Source organism: Elephantulus edwardii, unplaced genomic scaffold (assembly GCF_000299155.1).
Source record: "Elephantulus edwardii isolate Elephantulus edwardi_28Jun2011 unplaced genomic scaffold, EleEdw1.0 scaffold00011, whole genome shotgun sequence".
Classification (NCBI taxonomy): Eukaryota; Metazoa; Chordata; class Mammalia; order Macroscelidea; family Macroscelididae; genus Elephantulus; species Elephantulus edwardii.
The window spans coordinates 31,405,405-31,416,136 of NW_006399761.1; the positions used below are offsets into that span (position 1 = coordinate 31,405,405).

Here is a 10,732-nt window from a genome sequence, read left to right on the forward strand (position 1 = left end):
GCACATAATAACAACAACAATAACATATACCAGAATACTGAGAAGTAATGATGTCAGTCTATAGTCTAAGGTGTGCCTGATCCAGGCATGGTCTTTGCAATTACTTGCTGTGTATAAGAGAGCTGGACAGTGAGTAAGGATGACAGAAGAATCGATGCTTTTGAATTGTGGTGCTAGAGAAGAGTCTTGAATATATCATGGACCACCAAGAGAACAAACAGGTCTGTCTTTGAGAGGGTGAAACCAAGTTTCTTCTTGGAGACTAGGATTTTGAAGCTCCATCTCACATACTTTGAGCATGTGGCAAGTCTCCTCGGAAGGGTAGAGGGCCAGTACAGGGAGGAAGATGAGGACGAGATGGTTTGATACAGTAACTGGGTAACGGGGAGTAGGTGTGGCAGAGTCAGTCAGAGGGGTCCAGGACAGGGCAGCCTTCAGAGCTGTTGTACACTGGGTGGCTATGAGTTGCGGGCCACTCGAATGCATATAATGACACCACCACAATATTATACAAACTCAAGGTCCAAGAAAAGTTCTGTAAGTAAATTATTATTATTATTAATTGATTTTGAGTTTACTACAATTCATGGCAACCCCGTTTACAAAGCAGAACTCCTCAACAAGGGTTTTCAAGGCTGTGAGGTTTCCAAAATAGGTTTCTCTGAAGCATATCTGGGTGTATTCAAATCCCCAACCTTTCAGCATTTAACTGTTTGCACCATTCAGGGACTCCCCATGTATGTATGTATGTATGTATTAACACCTTCAAGTCTGGTTATGTTAATCACAGCAGTAAACTGCTCTTTCGTTGTCTCAATTCCTCAGAAGTGATTAAATATTAGACTAAAGAGTTCTGCTACCAACCTAAAGGGAGGCGGTTCAAACACATCAGCCTTCCATGCAATTCATAGCCTCTGCAAACACACTGAAGGGTGAGCTACGAGTCAGTTCTAACTCAATGACAACGAGGGAGAGAGTGGGTGAAAGGCTTGGGGTACAGCGGTAAAGTGCTCAGCTGCTTCAGAAAAGGTCAATGGTTTGAACCCTTATGCCACGCCATGGGAGAAAGAGCAGTAAGTACTACGCTTCCACAAAGATTTTTAGCCCAGAGAGGACCAATTCTGACTTGAAATAAATTCTTCATCACCATCACATCTGCATCACATATGTACCTTTTAAATCACTGAAAATACTACCAAGTCTAAACAAAAACCAGGTATGCACCTGGTCCAAGTTAAAATTCTCAAAGACCTAGCAACAGATCTCAACACAGTTCAGAATTTGAGGACTGCCTATAGGTATTAAAGAGAGGGCAGAAGAAACAGTAAATATTAACAAAGATTAATTTCATTAAATAGTAGTTAATGACTGCTCACTTTGCATCATTCTTCATTCAAATATTGTTACAAATGACTCCTATCTTTTTTGTTTCACCTATACTTGTGCACCTAATTTTTATAATTCTTTTATAAATTTTCAACTTAAAGTGTACTTTTACTAAGATTTTCAAAGATTACACTGACACTTTATTTACTAAAGCCTAGATTGTGACTGAGATATGTGTCTTTACTAGTTCATAACTAAATTTATAATTAGGGGGCTCTGGTATCCTAGTGAATAAGGAGCTATACTGCCAACCCAAAGGCCAATGGTTCAAATCCATCAGTTGTTCATTGAGGAAAGTTATTTCTGTATCCTCTCATAAAATTTTTAGCCTCAGAAACCGAACAGAGGATCAGCTATGAGTTGGTTCCATTATTGCCAACCCCATCTTCTCAAAAGGTTAGTTATCTCAACCTTACCCACTCTTGTTAAAATAAAACTCATGTTGCATTGCAATACTTAAAGATGCTCTGGGCAGAATATTAAATGGTCCAGGAAGCATTAAAAGAAGATAGAGTATACAGAGTCACTGTACTCAACAGTGTCTCACTCAGAAGTTTATGAAACAACATATGAGCAAAAGCCTGTGGTGATGAAGTAAGAAGTTCAAGCTGCTCTGGAGGAATTGGTAAAAACATAGCCCCGGCAATTGATGGCATACCAACTGACACATTTCAACAAAGAGATGCTGCCCTGGACACACTCACCAAGTTGTGCCAAGAAATCTAGAGGACAACTACCTGGCAAACTGACTGGAAGAGAGCCATATTTGTTCCCATTCAAAAAAAAAGGTGACCCCACAAGAGTGTGCAAATTACTGAACAATATCATTAGTATCACATACAAGCAAGAGCCTGCTGAAAATGATCCAAAAATTACTGGAATGGCACATCAACAGAGAACTAGCTAATGTTCTATGTATCTTGGCTAAATGCAAGAGAGTATCAGAAAAATGTCTGTACCTGTGTTTCATTGACCATGGAAAGGCATTTGACTCTGTGGATCACAACAAATTATGGCTAACTCTGAAAACAATGGGAACCTCCGAACACTTAATTGTGCTTATGCGAAACCTCTATTTGGACCAGGAGGCAATCGTCAAAACAGAGCATGGAAATGCTGCAAGGTTTTCAAAATAGAGAAGGGTGTACACCAAGGATGCATCCTTTCTCCATACCTTCTCAATCTATATGTGGAACAGATCATCTGGGAGGCTGGGCTCTAGGAGGAAGAATGTGGCATCAGGATTGGAGGAAGACTCATCAACAACTTGCGTTATGCAGATTACACAACCCTGGTTGCTGGAACTGAGGAGGACCTGAGGCATTTGCTGCAGAAGGTCAAGGACTGCAGCATTCAATATGGACTGAAGCTGAACATAAGATGATGAAGATTCTTGCCACTTGGACGACTGGCCGCATCAAGATAGATGGTAAAGAGATTGAGATTGTTAACAGCATCAGTTTGTTTGCCTCTACAATTAATACTCTTGATATCAACAGCCAGGAAATCAAAAGACAAATTGCATTTGGAAACTGCTGTCAGGAACCTCTCCAGAGTACGGAAGAGCAATGTCAGTCTGGAGACTAAGGTGCACCTGATTCAGGCCATGATCTTCACAATTACTTGCTATACATCAGAAAGCTGGAAAATGAGTAGGGATGAGAGAAGGAGAACTGATGCCTTTGAGCTATGGTGCTGGAGAAGAGTACTATATAAACCATGGACAAACAGGTTTGTTCTATATAGGATGAAACCAGGCTGTTGCTTGGAGGCAAGGATTCTGAAGCTGTCTGACAAACTTTAGGCATGCTGTAAGGAGGAATCAGTCCTTGGAGAGGGGCATCATTCTTGGGAAGGTGGAAGGACAGTACAAGAGAGGAAGACCCTGGATGAGATGGATTGACTCAGTGACTGGGGTAATGGGATTGGGTGTGTCAGAGACAATGAGGATGGCTCAGGATAGAGCACAGTCCAGAGCTGTTGTACACAGGGTTGCTATGAGTCACAAGCGACTTGACAGAACATAACAACAACAACTTGTTAAAATTCTTCAGTAATTCCTCTATGTTTTCAGGATAAATACCAAAAATTCCTTAGAGGGAAAAGCACACACACATAGAAGCCCTTTAAGAGAAGTTCTATAGCTAACAGTCCCATTTCAATCATAAAGTCCTGAAAAAGAATAAACTAGTATAGCAGTTCTCCTAATACGTCATACCTAGCAATGTCATCAGGAATATACACTCTGTTGCCTCCTTTGAGAACACTCTGCACTGGTTGGCCTCTTCTCTAATTGGATCCTATTCTAATAAAACACCATTTGCTTGATATTTTAAAAGGATGATGATGAGGGAAACAATAGTTAGCAAGGCAAGGAAAGCAGAAAGAAAAATCAGAAGTCTACTGCAATAATCTCAGCATGTTAAGTAGTAACATGGACCAAGTAAATGCAGTAGAGGGGACGAAAGATAAATTTTGACACATATTTTTAAGATGGACTTAGCATTATTTAGTCATGAACTGTACAAGGAGAAAGAGGAAAAGAGAAGGTCAAAGATGGCTTTAAATTTGCCAGAACTTCTCTTATCTGTTTATATTTTTAATGGGAGATAAACTATAAAGACATTCTACTTCAAAAGTTCAACCACAACACAAAATTAAAAAGTACAAAGCTACATTCATATTCCATTCCTACCACTCCCAGAAGTTACAAATTATAAACCATATACATGTCTGATTTAACTATTGAAAAGGAACATATCTTTTTTACTATTTGCTATGTGGCATGGGCTACACAGTTAACAATGATTCCAGACTGTGTGCATCTTAGTCCTCAAAATGACATCACTGCTCCTCAATAATTTGGAGATGTCCCTAACTGACTTTCCTAGTTCAATACGTCTCCTGATCTCCTGACTTTTGGTACCAAGAATGTTGATTGTGGAGCCAAGTAAGATGAAGTCACTGACAGCTTCAATCTTCTCTCCATCTATCATAATGTTGCCTATCAGTCTACTGGTAAGAATTTTTGTTTCCTTGATGTTGAGGGGAAAATTGGTTAATTTTATTATATGAAAATTATGCCTTAACAAGAAACTTTTTCAAACTAATGAAAGTTTAAAAAAATTATTTCTACTCAGTTTTTGAGTGAAAAGTAATTAAAAAACAAACCAAAGCCTAGGGGCAGAAATAGACAGGGTAGAAACTCAAGCTGGATTTTGAAGAGGATGTGGAATGAGGGCTGTTGATGTCAAATGAATCTTGAATGGAAAACAGAGACTATTTATTCAAAAGAAGTCTCATCAAAACCAAACTCACTGTTGTTGATTTTCACTCATAAATCTGACTAATCATGACAAATGATGTAATTGTACAAATGTCAACTTCAGTATTATCATGCTGATCTTGAGTACAGACCTAGAGGCAGTCATTCAAACAGAACATGGTTTTGTGGTTTAAAATTAGGAAAGCTGTACATCAAATATTTATATCCTTTCATCTTCTTCAATCTGCATAGAGAACAATCATTTGAAAGAAGGTGCATTAACATTGGAAGACTGTTCATTAACGATGTGCCACACGCTGTTGGCACAATCTTATTTGCTGGAAGCAAAAAGAACTTGAAGCACTTATTGATAAAGAAATATAAAATATTACAGGCTTTTCATAACATTTCAAAAGAAAAAGCCTCTCAAATGGACCAATAAGCAAATCACAATGCATAGAAGTACTGAAGTTGTCAATAATTTTATTTTCTCTGAATAAACAATGTCCATGATGCAGCAATAAAGAATAAAAACATGAATGCATTAGACAAATGTGTTGCATTTAAAATATTAAAAAGCAAAGATATCACTTTGAGAACTAAGGTGTGCCTGACTCAAGCTATGGTATTTTCCACTGTCTTACATCATGTACAAGTTGAGCATTAAACACAGAGTTTTAAATTCTGGTGTTGGCAATGAATATTGAATAAATCATGAACTTCTAGAAGAAGGGATAAAAATTGTCTTAAAAACGACAGAAAATTATTCAGAAGCGAGAATGGTGAACCTTCACTATACATACTTTCTACATGCTCTCAGGAGGCCTAATCTCTGGAGAAGGATGGAGGGACTCGTGAAGAAGGTCCTCAATGAAGTGGACTGACACAGTGCTGCAAAAGTAGGCTCAAACAGTCATGATTGGCATGACAGTCAGTGCAGGACCAGGGAATGTCCTGACAGGGTCACTAAGAAGCCAAAAACAGCTTCATAACAGATTTAAGTCTCTAATGAAGATATAAACTCATCACTTAAAAATAATAAAAATTTTAACAAAGAGGTTCATGCACATGCTCGCTGTCTGCTTGGTTCTCCCTAGGTGTAATACAGCTGAAGTCAATAATAGACAGTGGTGGCGTGAAAGTTGAGCCTTGAGGGCAAAATGTGTAGTGATTTTCACAGGGCACTTATATATAAGCAGCTGGTGATCTCTTCCACAGTCAGCCTTTGGCCTTGTTCTGACTGGTGATACTGAACTTCTCCACTACATCTTTCCACACATAGGTTGTTTATTCCCATGTGTTCTAACTGCTTCTTGCCCAACTTGAAGGTAAATGTTCCTTGAAGGAAACAGAACCATACCTGTACATGCTGAGATTCTTGAACAAGGAACAAGAAAAACAGAAATGCTGTATCATTTGACAACATGGTGTATTACACTCCAAAGTCAGAAGACAGGCTGGAAATAGAAGTCTTGTTTACTGACAAAGAGATCACCACTTCAATATGCTTCGGCTTGTGTCAGTTCCTGAGCATAAACTGTCCCAAAGCTCTAAGGAGACAATCAAGTCTTGCCTTACGAGACTGTTTTTGGTGTGCTGCAATAGCAGTTCCCAGTTACTTCTTACCCTTTACTCCCTGGAAGCTATGTTCTATAAGCCATCCCTCTCTGCCTTTTGACTTTAGATAGCTTGAGAGCTTTTTACTAGATAGCCAGAGCCAATGGGAGGAAAAGTGGTAATGTACAGGAATCTACTCTGAAGAAATGTTCTCAGTTCTTAGAGACTCGTGAATGAGCATCACTTGGTTCTTTTTGTATCAACACAAAGCATCATGCAGAAATCCACCAACTCAACAGAAGGACCTTCTACTTCGGAAGTGCCCAAGTAATGAAGACGTATAGACCTGATCTCTGTAAGACATGGCAACAAATGGTAAAGCACAGAATATAGGATTCTAAAGGGAACAACCAGTTTGCCTTAGTTTCGTGACATTTGTTTAAAAAAGCATTTTCTTTTATTATTGGGAAAGTGGGATTGAATTTTCTTAATATTAGTCTTCTGTAAAATAATGTACAGTTTATTAAAAAGGCTTTCATAGAATCTAATGTTTTGCTTTTGAAAAGTTTTAGCCTCTAGGGGAATTACCACAACAGTATTTCTATATAAAATCAACTTCTAAAACTCACACATTTAAGACTTCTGACTGTTCTGTTTTTAAGTTATTAAAGAGTAATCAGATATTAAACTTTGTATTAAGTTTGTTTCAAAACTAAATTATATTTCAACCTAAAAAAAATTTTAACATTAAGTGTGACTTTCTCTTTGCTCCTCTCTCACCTCACTTCTCATCTCTGCTAACCTTCTGATATTGATTCCTTGTATAAACTTTTCCTTACCTTTTATAGTAGTGGCCCTATACCATAACTGTCCTTTTGGGATTTATGTTACTCAGCAAGACTTGTTTCGCTTCATCGATGTTGTGCCATCTCACAAATTCTTTATCATTTTGCTGTACTGTACACCATAATACTGTATTATGTGAATGTACCACCACTGCCTTAGCCATTCATTCACTGATGAGCATCTGAGTTGCTTCCAACACTTTATTACAAATAATGCTGCAAAAATGGGTGTCAGTATGTGACTTTGTGTTGTAGTTCTTGTTTATTTGGGATAAATATTGAGCAGTGAGGCAGATTACTAGGTCAAATGGTACTCTTCCCCACTTTCCACAGTGGTCCTACTACATTACAGTCCCACTAGCAGTAACTTAAGAGTTCCAATCTCTCCACTCATCAGCATTTGTTGTTTAGTCTTATTGAACACTACAATATTTACTGGGGTGAAATACCATCTCATTATTTTTTTGGCTTGGTGGTTAAAGAGCTGTGCTGCCAACACAAAGGTAGCCAGTTCAAATGCAGCAGCTCTAAGGAAGAAAGATGGGCAATCTCCTGTGCAATTTACAAAAAAAATCTATTGGAAGGTCAACTATGGATTGGTTCCAAATTAAGGGCAATAAGCTGCATTTTTTTTTAAATAACCAATGATCTTGAATATTTCTTAGTGTTTGCTGGCCACCTGAATGCCTTCTTTGGTGAAATCTCTCCTCATGTTCTCTGCCCATTTTTGCAACTGGTCTGTCTTTTTCTAGTTGAAGTGTTAAGAAGTTTTCCATGAATTTCAGAGAGAAGCCCCTTGTAAGATATGTAAACTGCCAAATATTTGTTCCTAATCTATAGATTCTCTTCTTAATCTTTTGGAGAAGTCCTTTGAAGCACATAAATATTTCATTTTTAGGAAGTCTCAATCATCTAAGTTATCTTCTATAGGATGTCTATCAGTTCTACTTGATAGTCTACTTAGGACACAGGTTAGGACTCCTAAGTTTGTCTCCATTTTTTTCTTTGATGATCTTCATTGTTTTAGACAGCCAAGGTCACGATTTCATTCTTTTTTTTTCCCTCCTCCAATTAAAGCAACTGTTTCATCTTAAGTTAGTTTTTGTAAACGGTGTGAGTTATTGGACTTGTTTCTCAGCACCATCTTTTAAAGAGATGGTCTTTTTCCCATTTAATAGATTTCATCTCTTTATCAAAAATAGTTGTTCCATAACTAGATGGATTTATTTCTGGGTTCTCAATTTTATTCCACTGGCCAATATACCTGTCACTGTTCTGGACACCAGATTACTGTGATTATTGAGATAGAGAAATATGAGGCTCCCACTTTATTCTTTTTTCATTATTGCTTTGCTAACTCAGACAAAATAAATCAATACCATTACGATACTATTATTTAAAACTCAAAAGCTAGATTTTTTTTTCCTCCACAAGACACATTTCAAGAATTTAATTTCTATTATTTTATAGATTCATCTTATCGGAACAAAACAAATCCAAAATTACATATGTTGTTGTTGTTGTTGTTGTTATGTGCCGTCGAGTCGCTTGCGACTCATAGAGACCCTATGTACAACAGCTCTAAACTCTGCTCAGTCCTGTGCCAATCTCAATGTTTCCGACACACTCATCCCATTTGCCCCAGTCACCGAATCAATCCACCTCCCAGGAGGTCTTCCCCTCCTGCGCCTGCCCTCCAACCTCCCAAGCATGATGTCCTTCTCCAAGCACTGGTCCCTCCTTACAACATGACCAACAAAGTATGCCAGACGAAGTCTCAGAATCCTTGGAGCAGCCCAGTTTAATCCTCTCCGGGATAAAATCTGTTCGTTTTCTTAGCAGTCCATGGTACCCTCAGCACTCTTCTCCAACACCAAAGCTCAAAAGCATATAGTCACGATAAACTTGAACCATATGTGGAGTGAAACCTCTGGGAGGTCGAAGTCAAACAAGACAGGGGAATAGAAAAAAAATCAAAATAAATATCAGAACAGACTCTGAAACTTGTACTGGAATGAAAAGAAGCCAAATCAAGGTGAAGGAATGCTGGGGTAACAGAGCAGAATAGATTATTTCAAAGGGCAGCTCAAGACAAAGCAAAGTATTAATAATGAAATGTGCAAGGACTTTCGTTAGAAAATCAAAAGGGAAGAATACACTTGACATTTCTCAATCTAAAATAACTGAAAAACAAATTCAAGCCTTACACTCAAGGATTCTATAGGAAAAATCCTGAATGATATAACAAGCATCAAAAGAAGATGGGAGGAATATACAGTGTTACAGTAACATAGTTAGTCAACATGGACATATTTCAGGAAGCAGCAGCATATGATCAAGAAACAACTGTACTGAAGACACTGGCAAAAAATAAGGCCTCAGGAATTGAGGGAATGCCAACTAAGGTATTTCAGGAAACTGATGCAGCCATGGACATGCTCACAGTCTCGGCCAACAAATATGGCAGAAAGAACTGACAAAGTGATTGGATTTGTTCCCATTCCCAAAAAGGTGACCCAACAAAATGCTGAAATTGCCAAACAGTATCTCTAATATCACATGCAAGTAAAATCTCACTGGAGATTATTTAAAAATGACATTATGGACAGGAAACTGCCTGAAGTTCAAGCTGGATTCAGAAGAAGCCAGGATACGAGAACTATCACTGCCAGTGTCAGATGGATATTGGCTGAAAGTAAAGAATACCAGAAGGTGGTTACTTAAATTTTCTAGATTATGCAAAAGCTGTGTGGATAATAACTAATGATGGAAAGCTGAATAGCATGGGAATGCCTGGACACTGAATCATGCTCATGCGAAAACTCTATAGTGACCAAGAAGCAGCTGTCCAAACAGAAAAAGGAAATAATGGAGGGTTGTATCCTTTCTCCATAGCTATTCAAACGGTATGCTGAGCAAATCATTTGAGAAACTCGCTACATAAAGAAAAGTGTGGCATCAAGATTAGAGGAGAACTCATCAACAAATTGGGTTCTACAGATTTTACAACCTCACCTGTACAAATGAAAAACTTAAAGCACTTGCTACAGAAGACCAAAGACTACTACTGCCTTAAAGATGGGTTACATCTCAACATCAAGAAAACAAAAATGCTTACCAATCGACCAACAGGCAGCACCATGACAGATGGAGAAAAGACCGAAGTGTTCAATAATTTCATTTTACTCAGATCTACAGGCAACACCCATGGTTACAGCAGCATATCAAAAGACGTGCTGGATTGGGGAAACCTGCTGTTTAGGATCTTTTTAAAGTTCTAAAAAGTAAGGATTTCTGTTTAAAAGACAAAGATTCACTAGATTCAAGCCACGGTATTTTCAAGTGCTTCCCCACACCTGGACAAAACAAAGAAGAACACTATGCCTTCCAATTGTGAGACTGGTTAAGAATACTGAGTATCCCAAGAACTGCCAAAAGAACAAACATCTGCCTTCAAGGAAGTATAACTGGAGTGCCCCTTAAAGACAATGACTGTGAAACCCCGTATCCTTGAAAAGCAACATCATTCAAAGAAAGGTGGAAAGTTAGAAAAAGGAAGATCCTCTGATCAAGAGAGACTGGCACAGTGACTACCACAATTGGGCTTTAGCATGCCAGAGATCATGAGGGTGGTGCAGGACAGTGCCAGGTTCAGATCTGTGTTCACAGGGTCACAAGA

At 38.4% G+C, this 10,732-nt stretch overlaps 1 pseudogene; it reads left to right on the top strand.

Annotated features, from left to right (window-relative positions):
• The first annotated feature begins 5,811 nt into the window (after positions 1 to 5,811).
• On the top strand, positions 5,812 to 6,715 carry LOC102874244 (annotated as a pseudogene).
• The last annotated feature ends 4,017 nt before the right edge of the window (positions 6,716 to 10,732 follow it).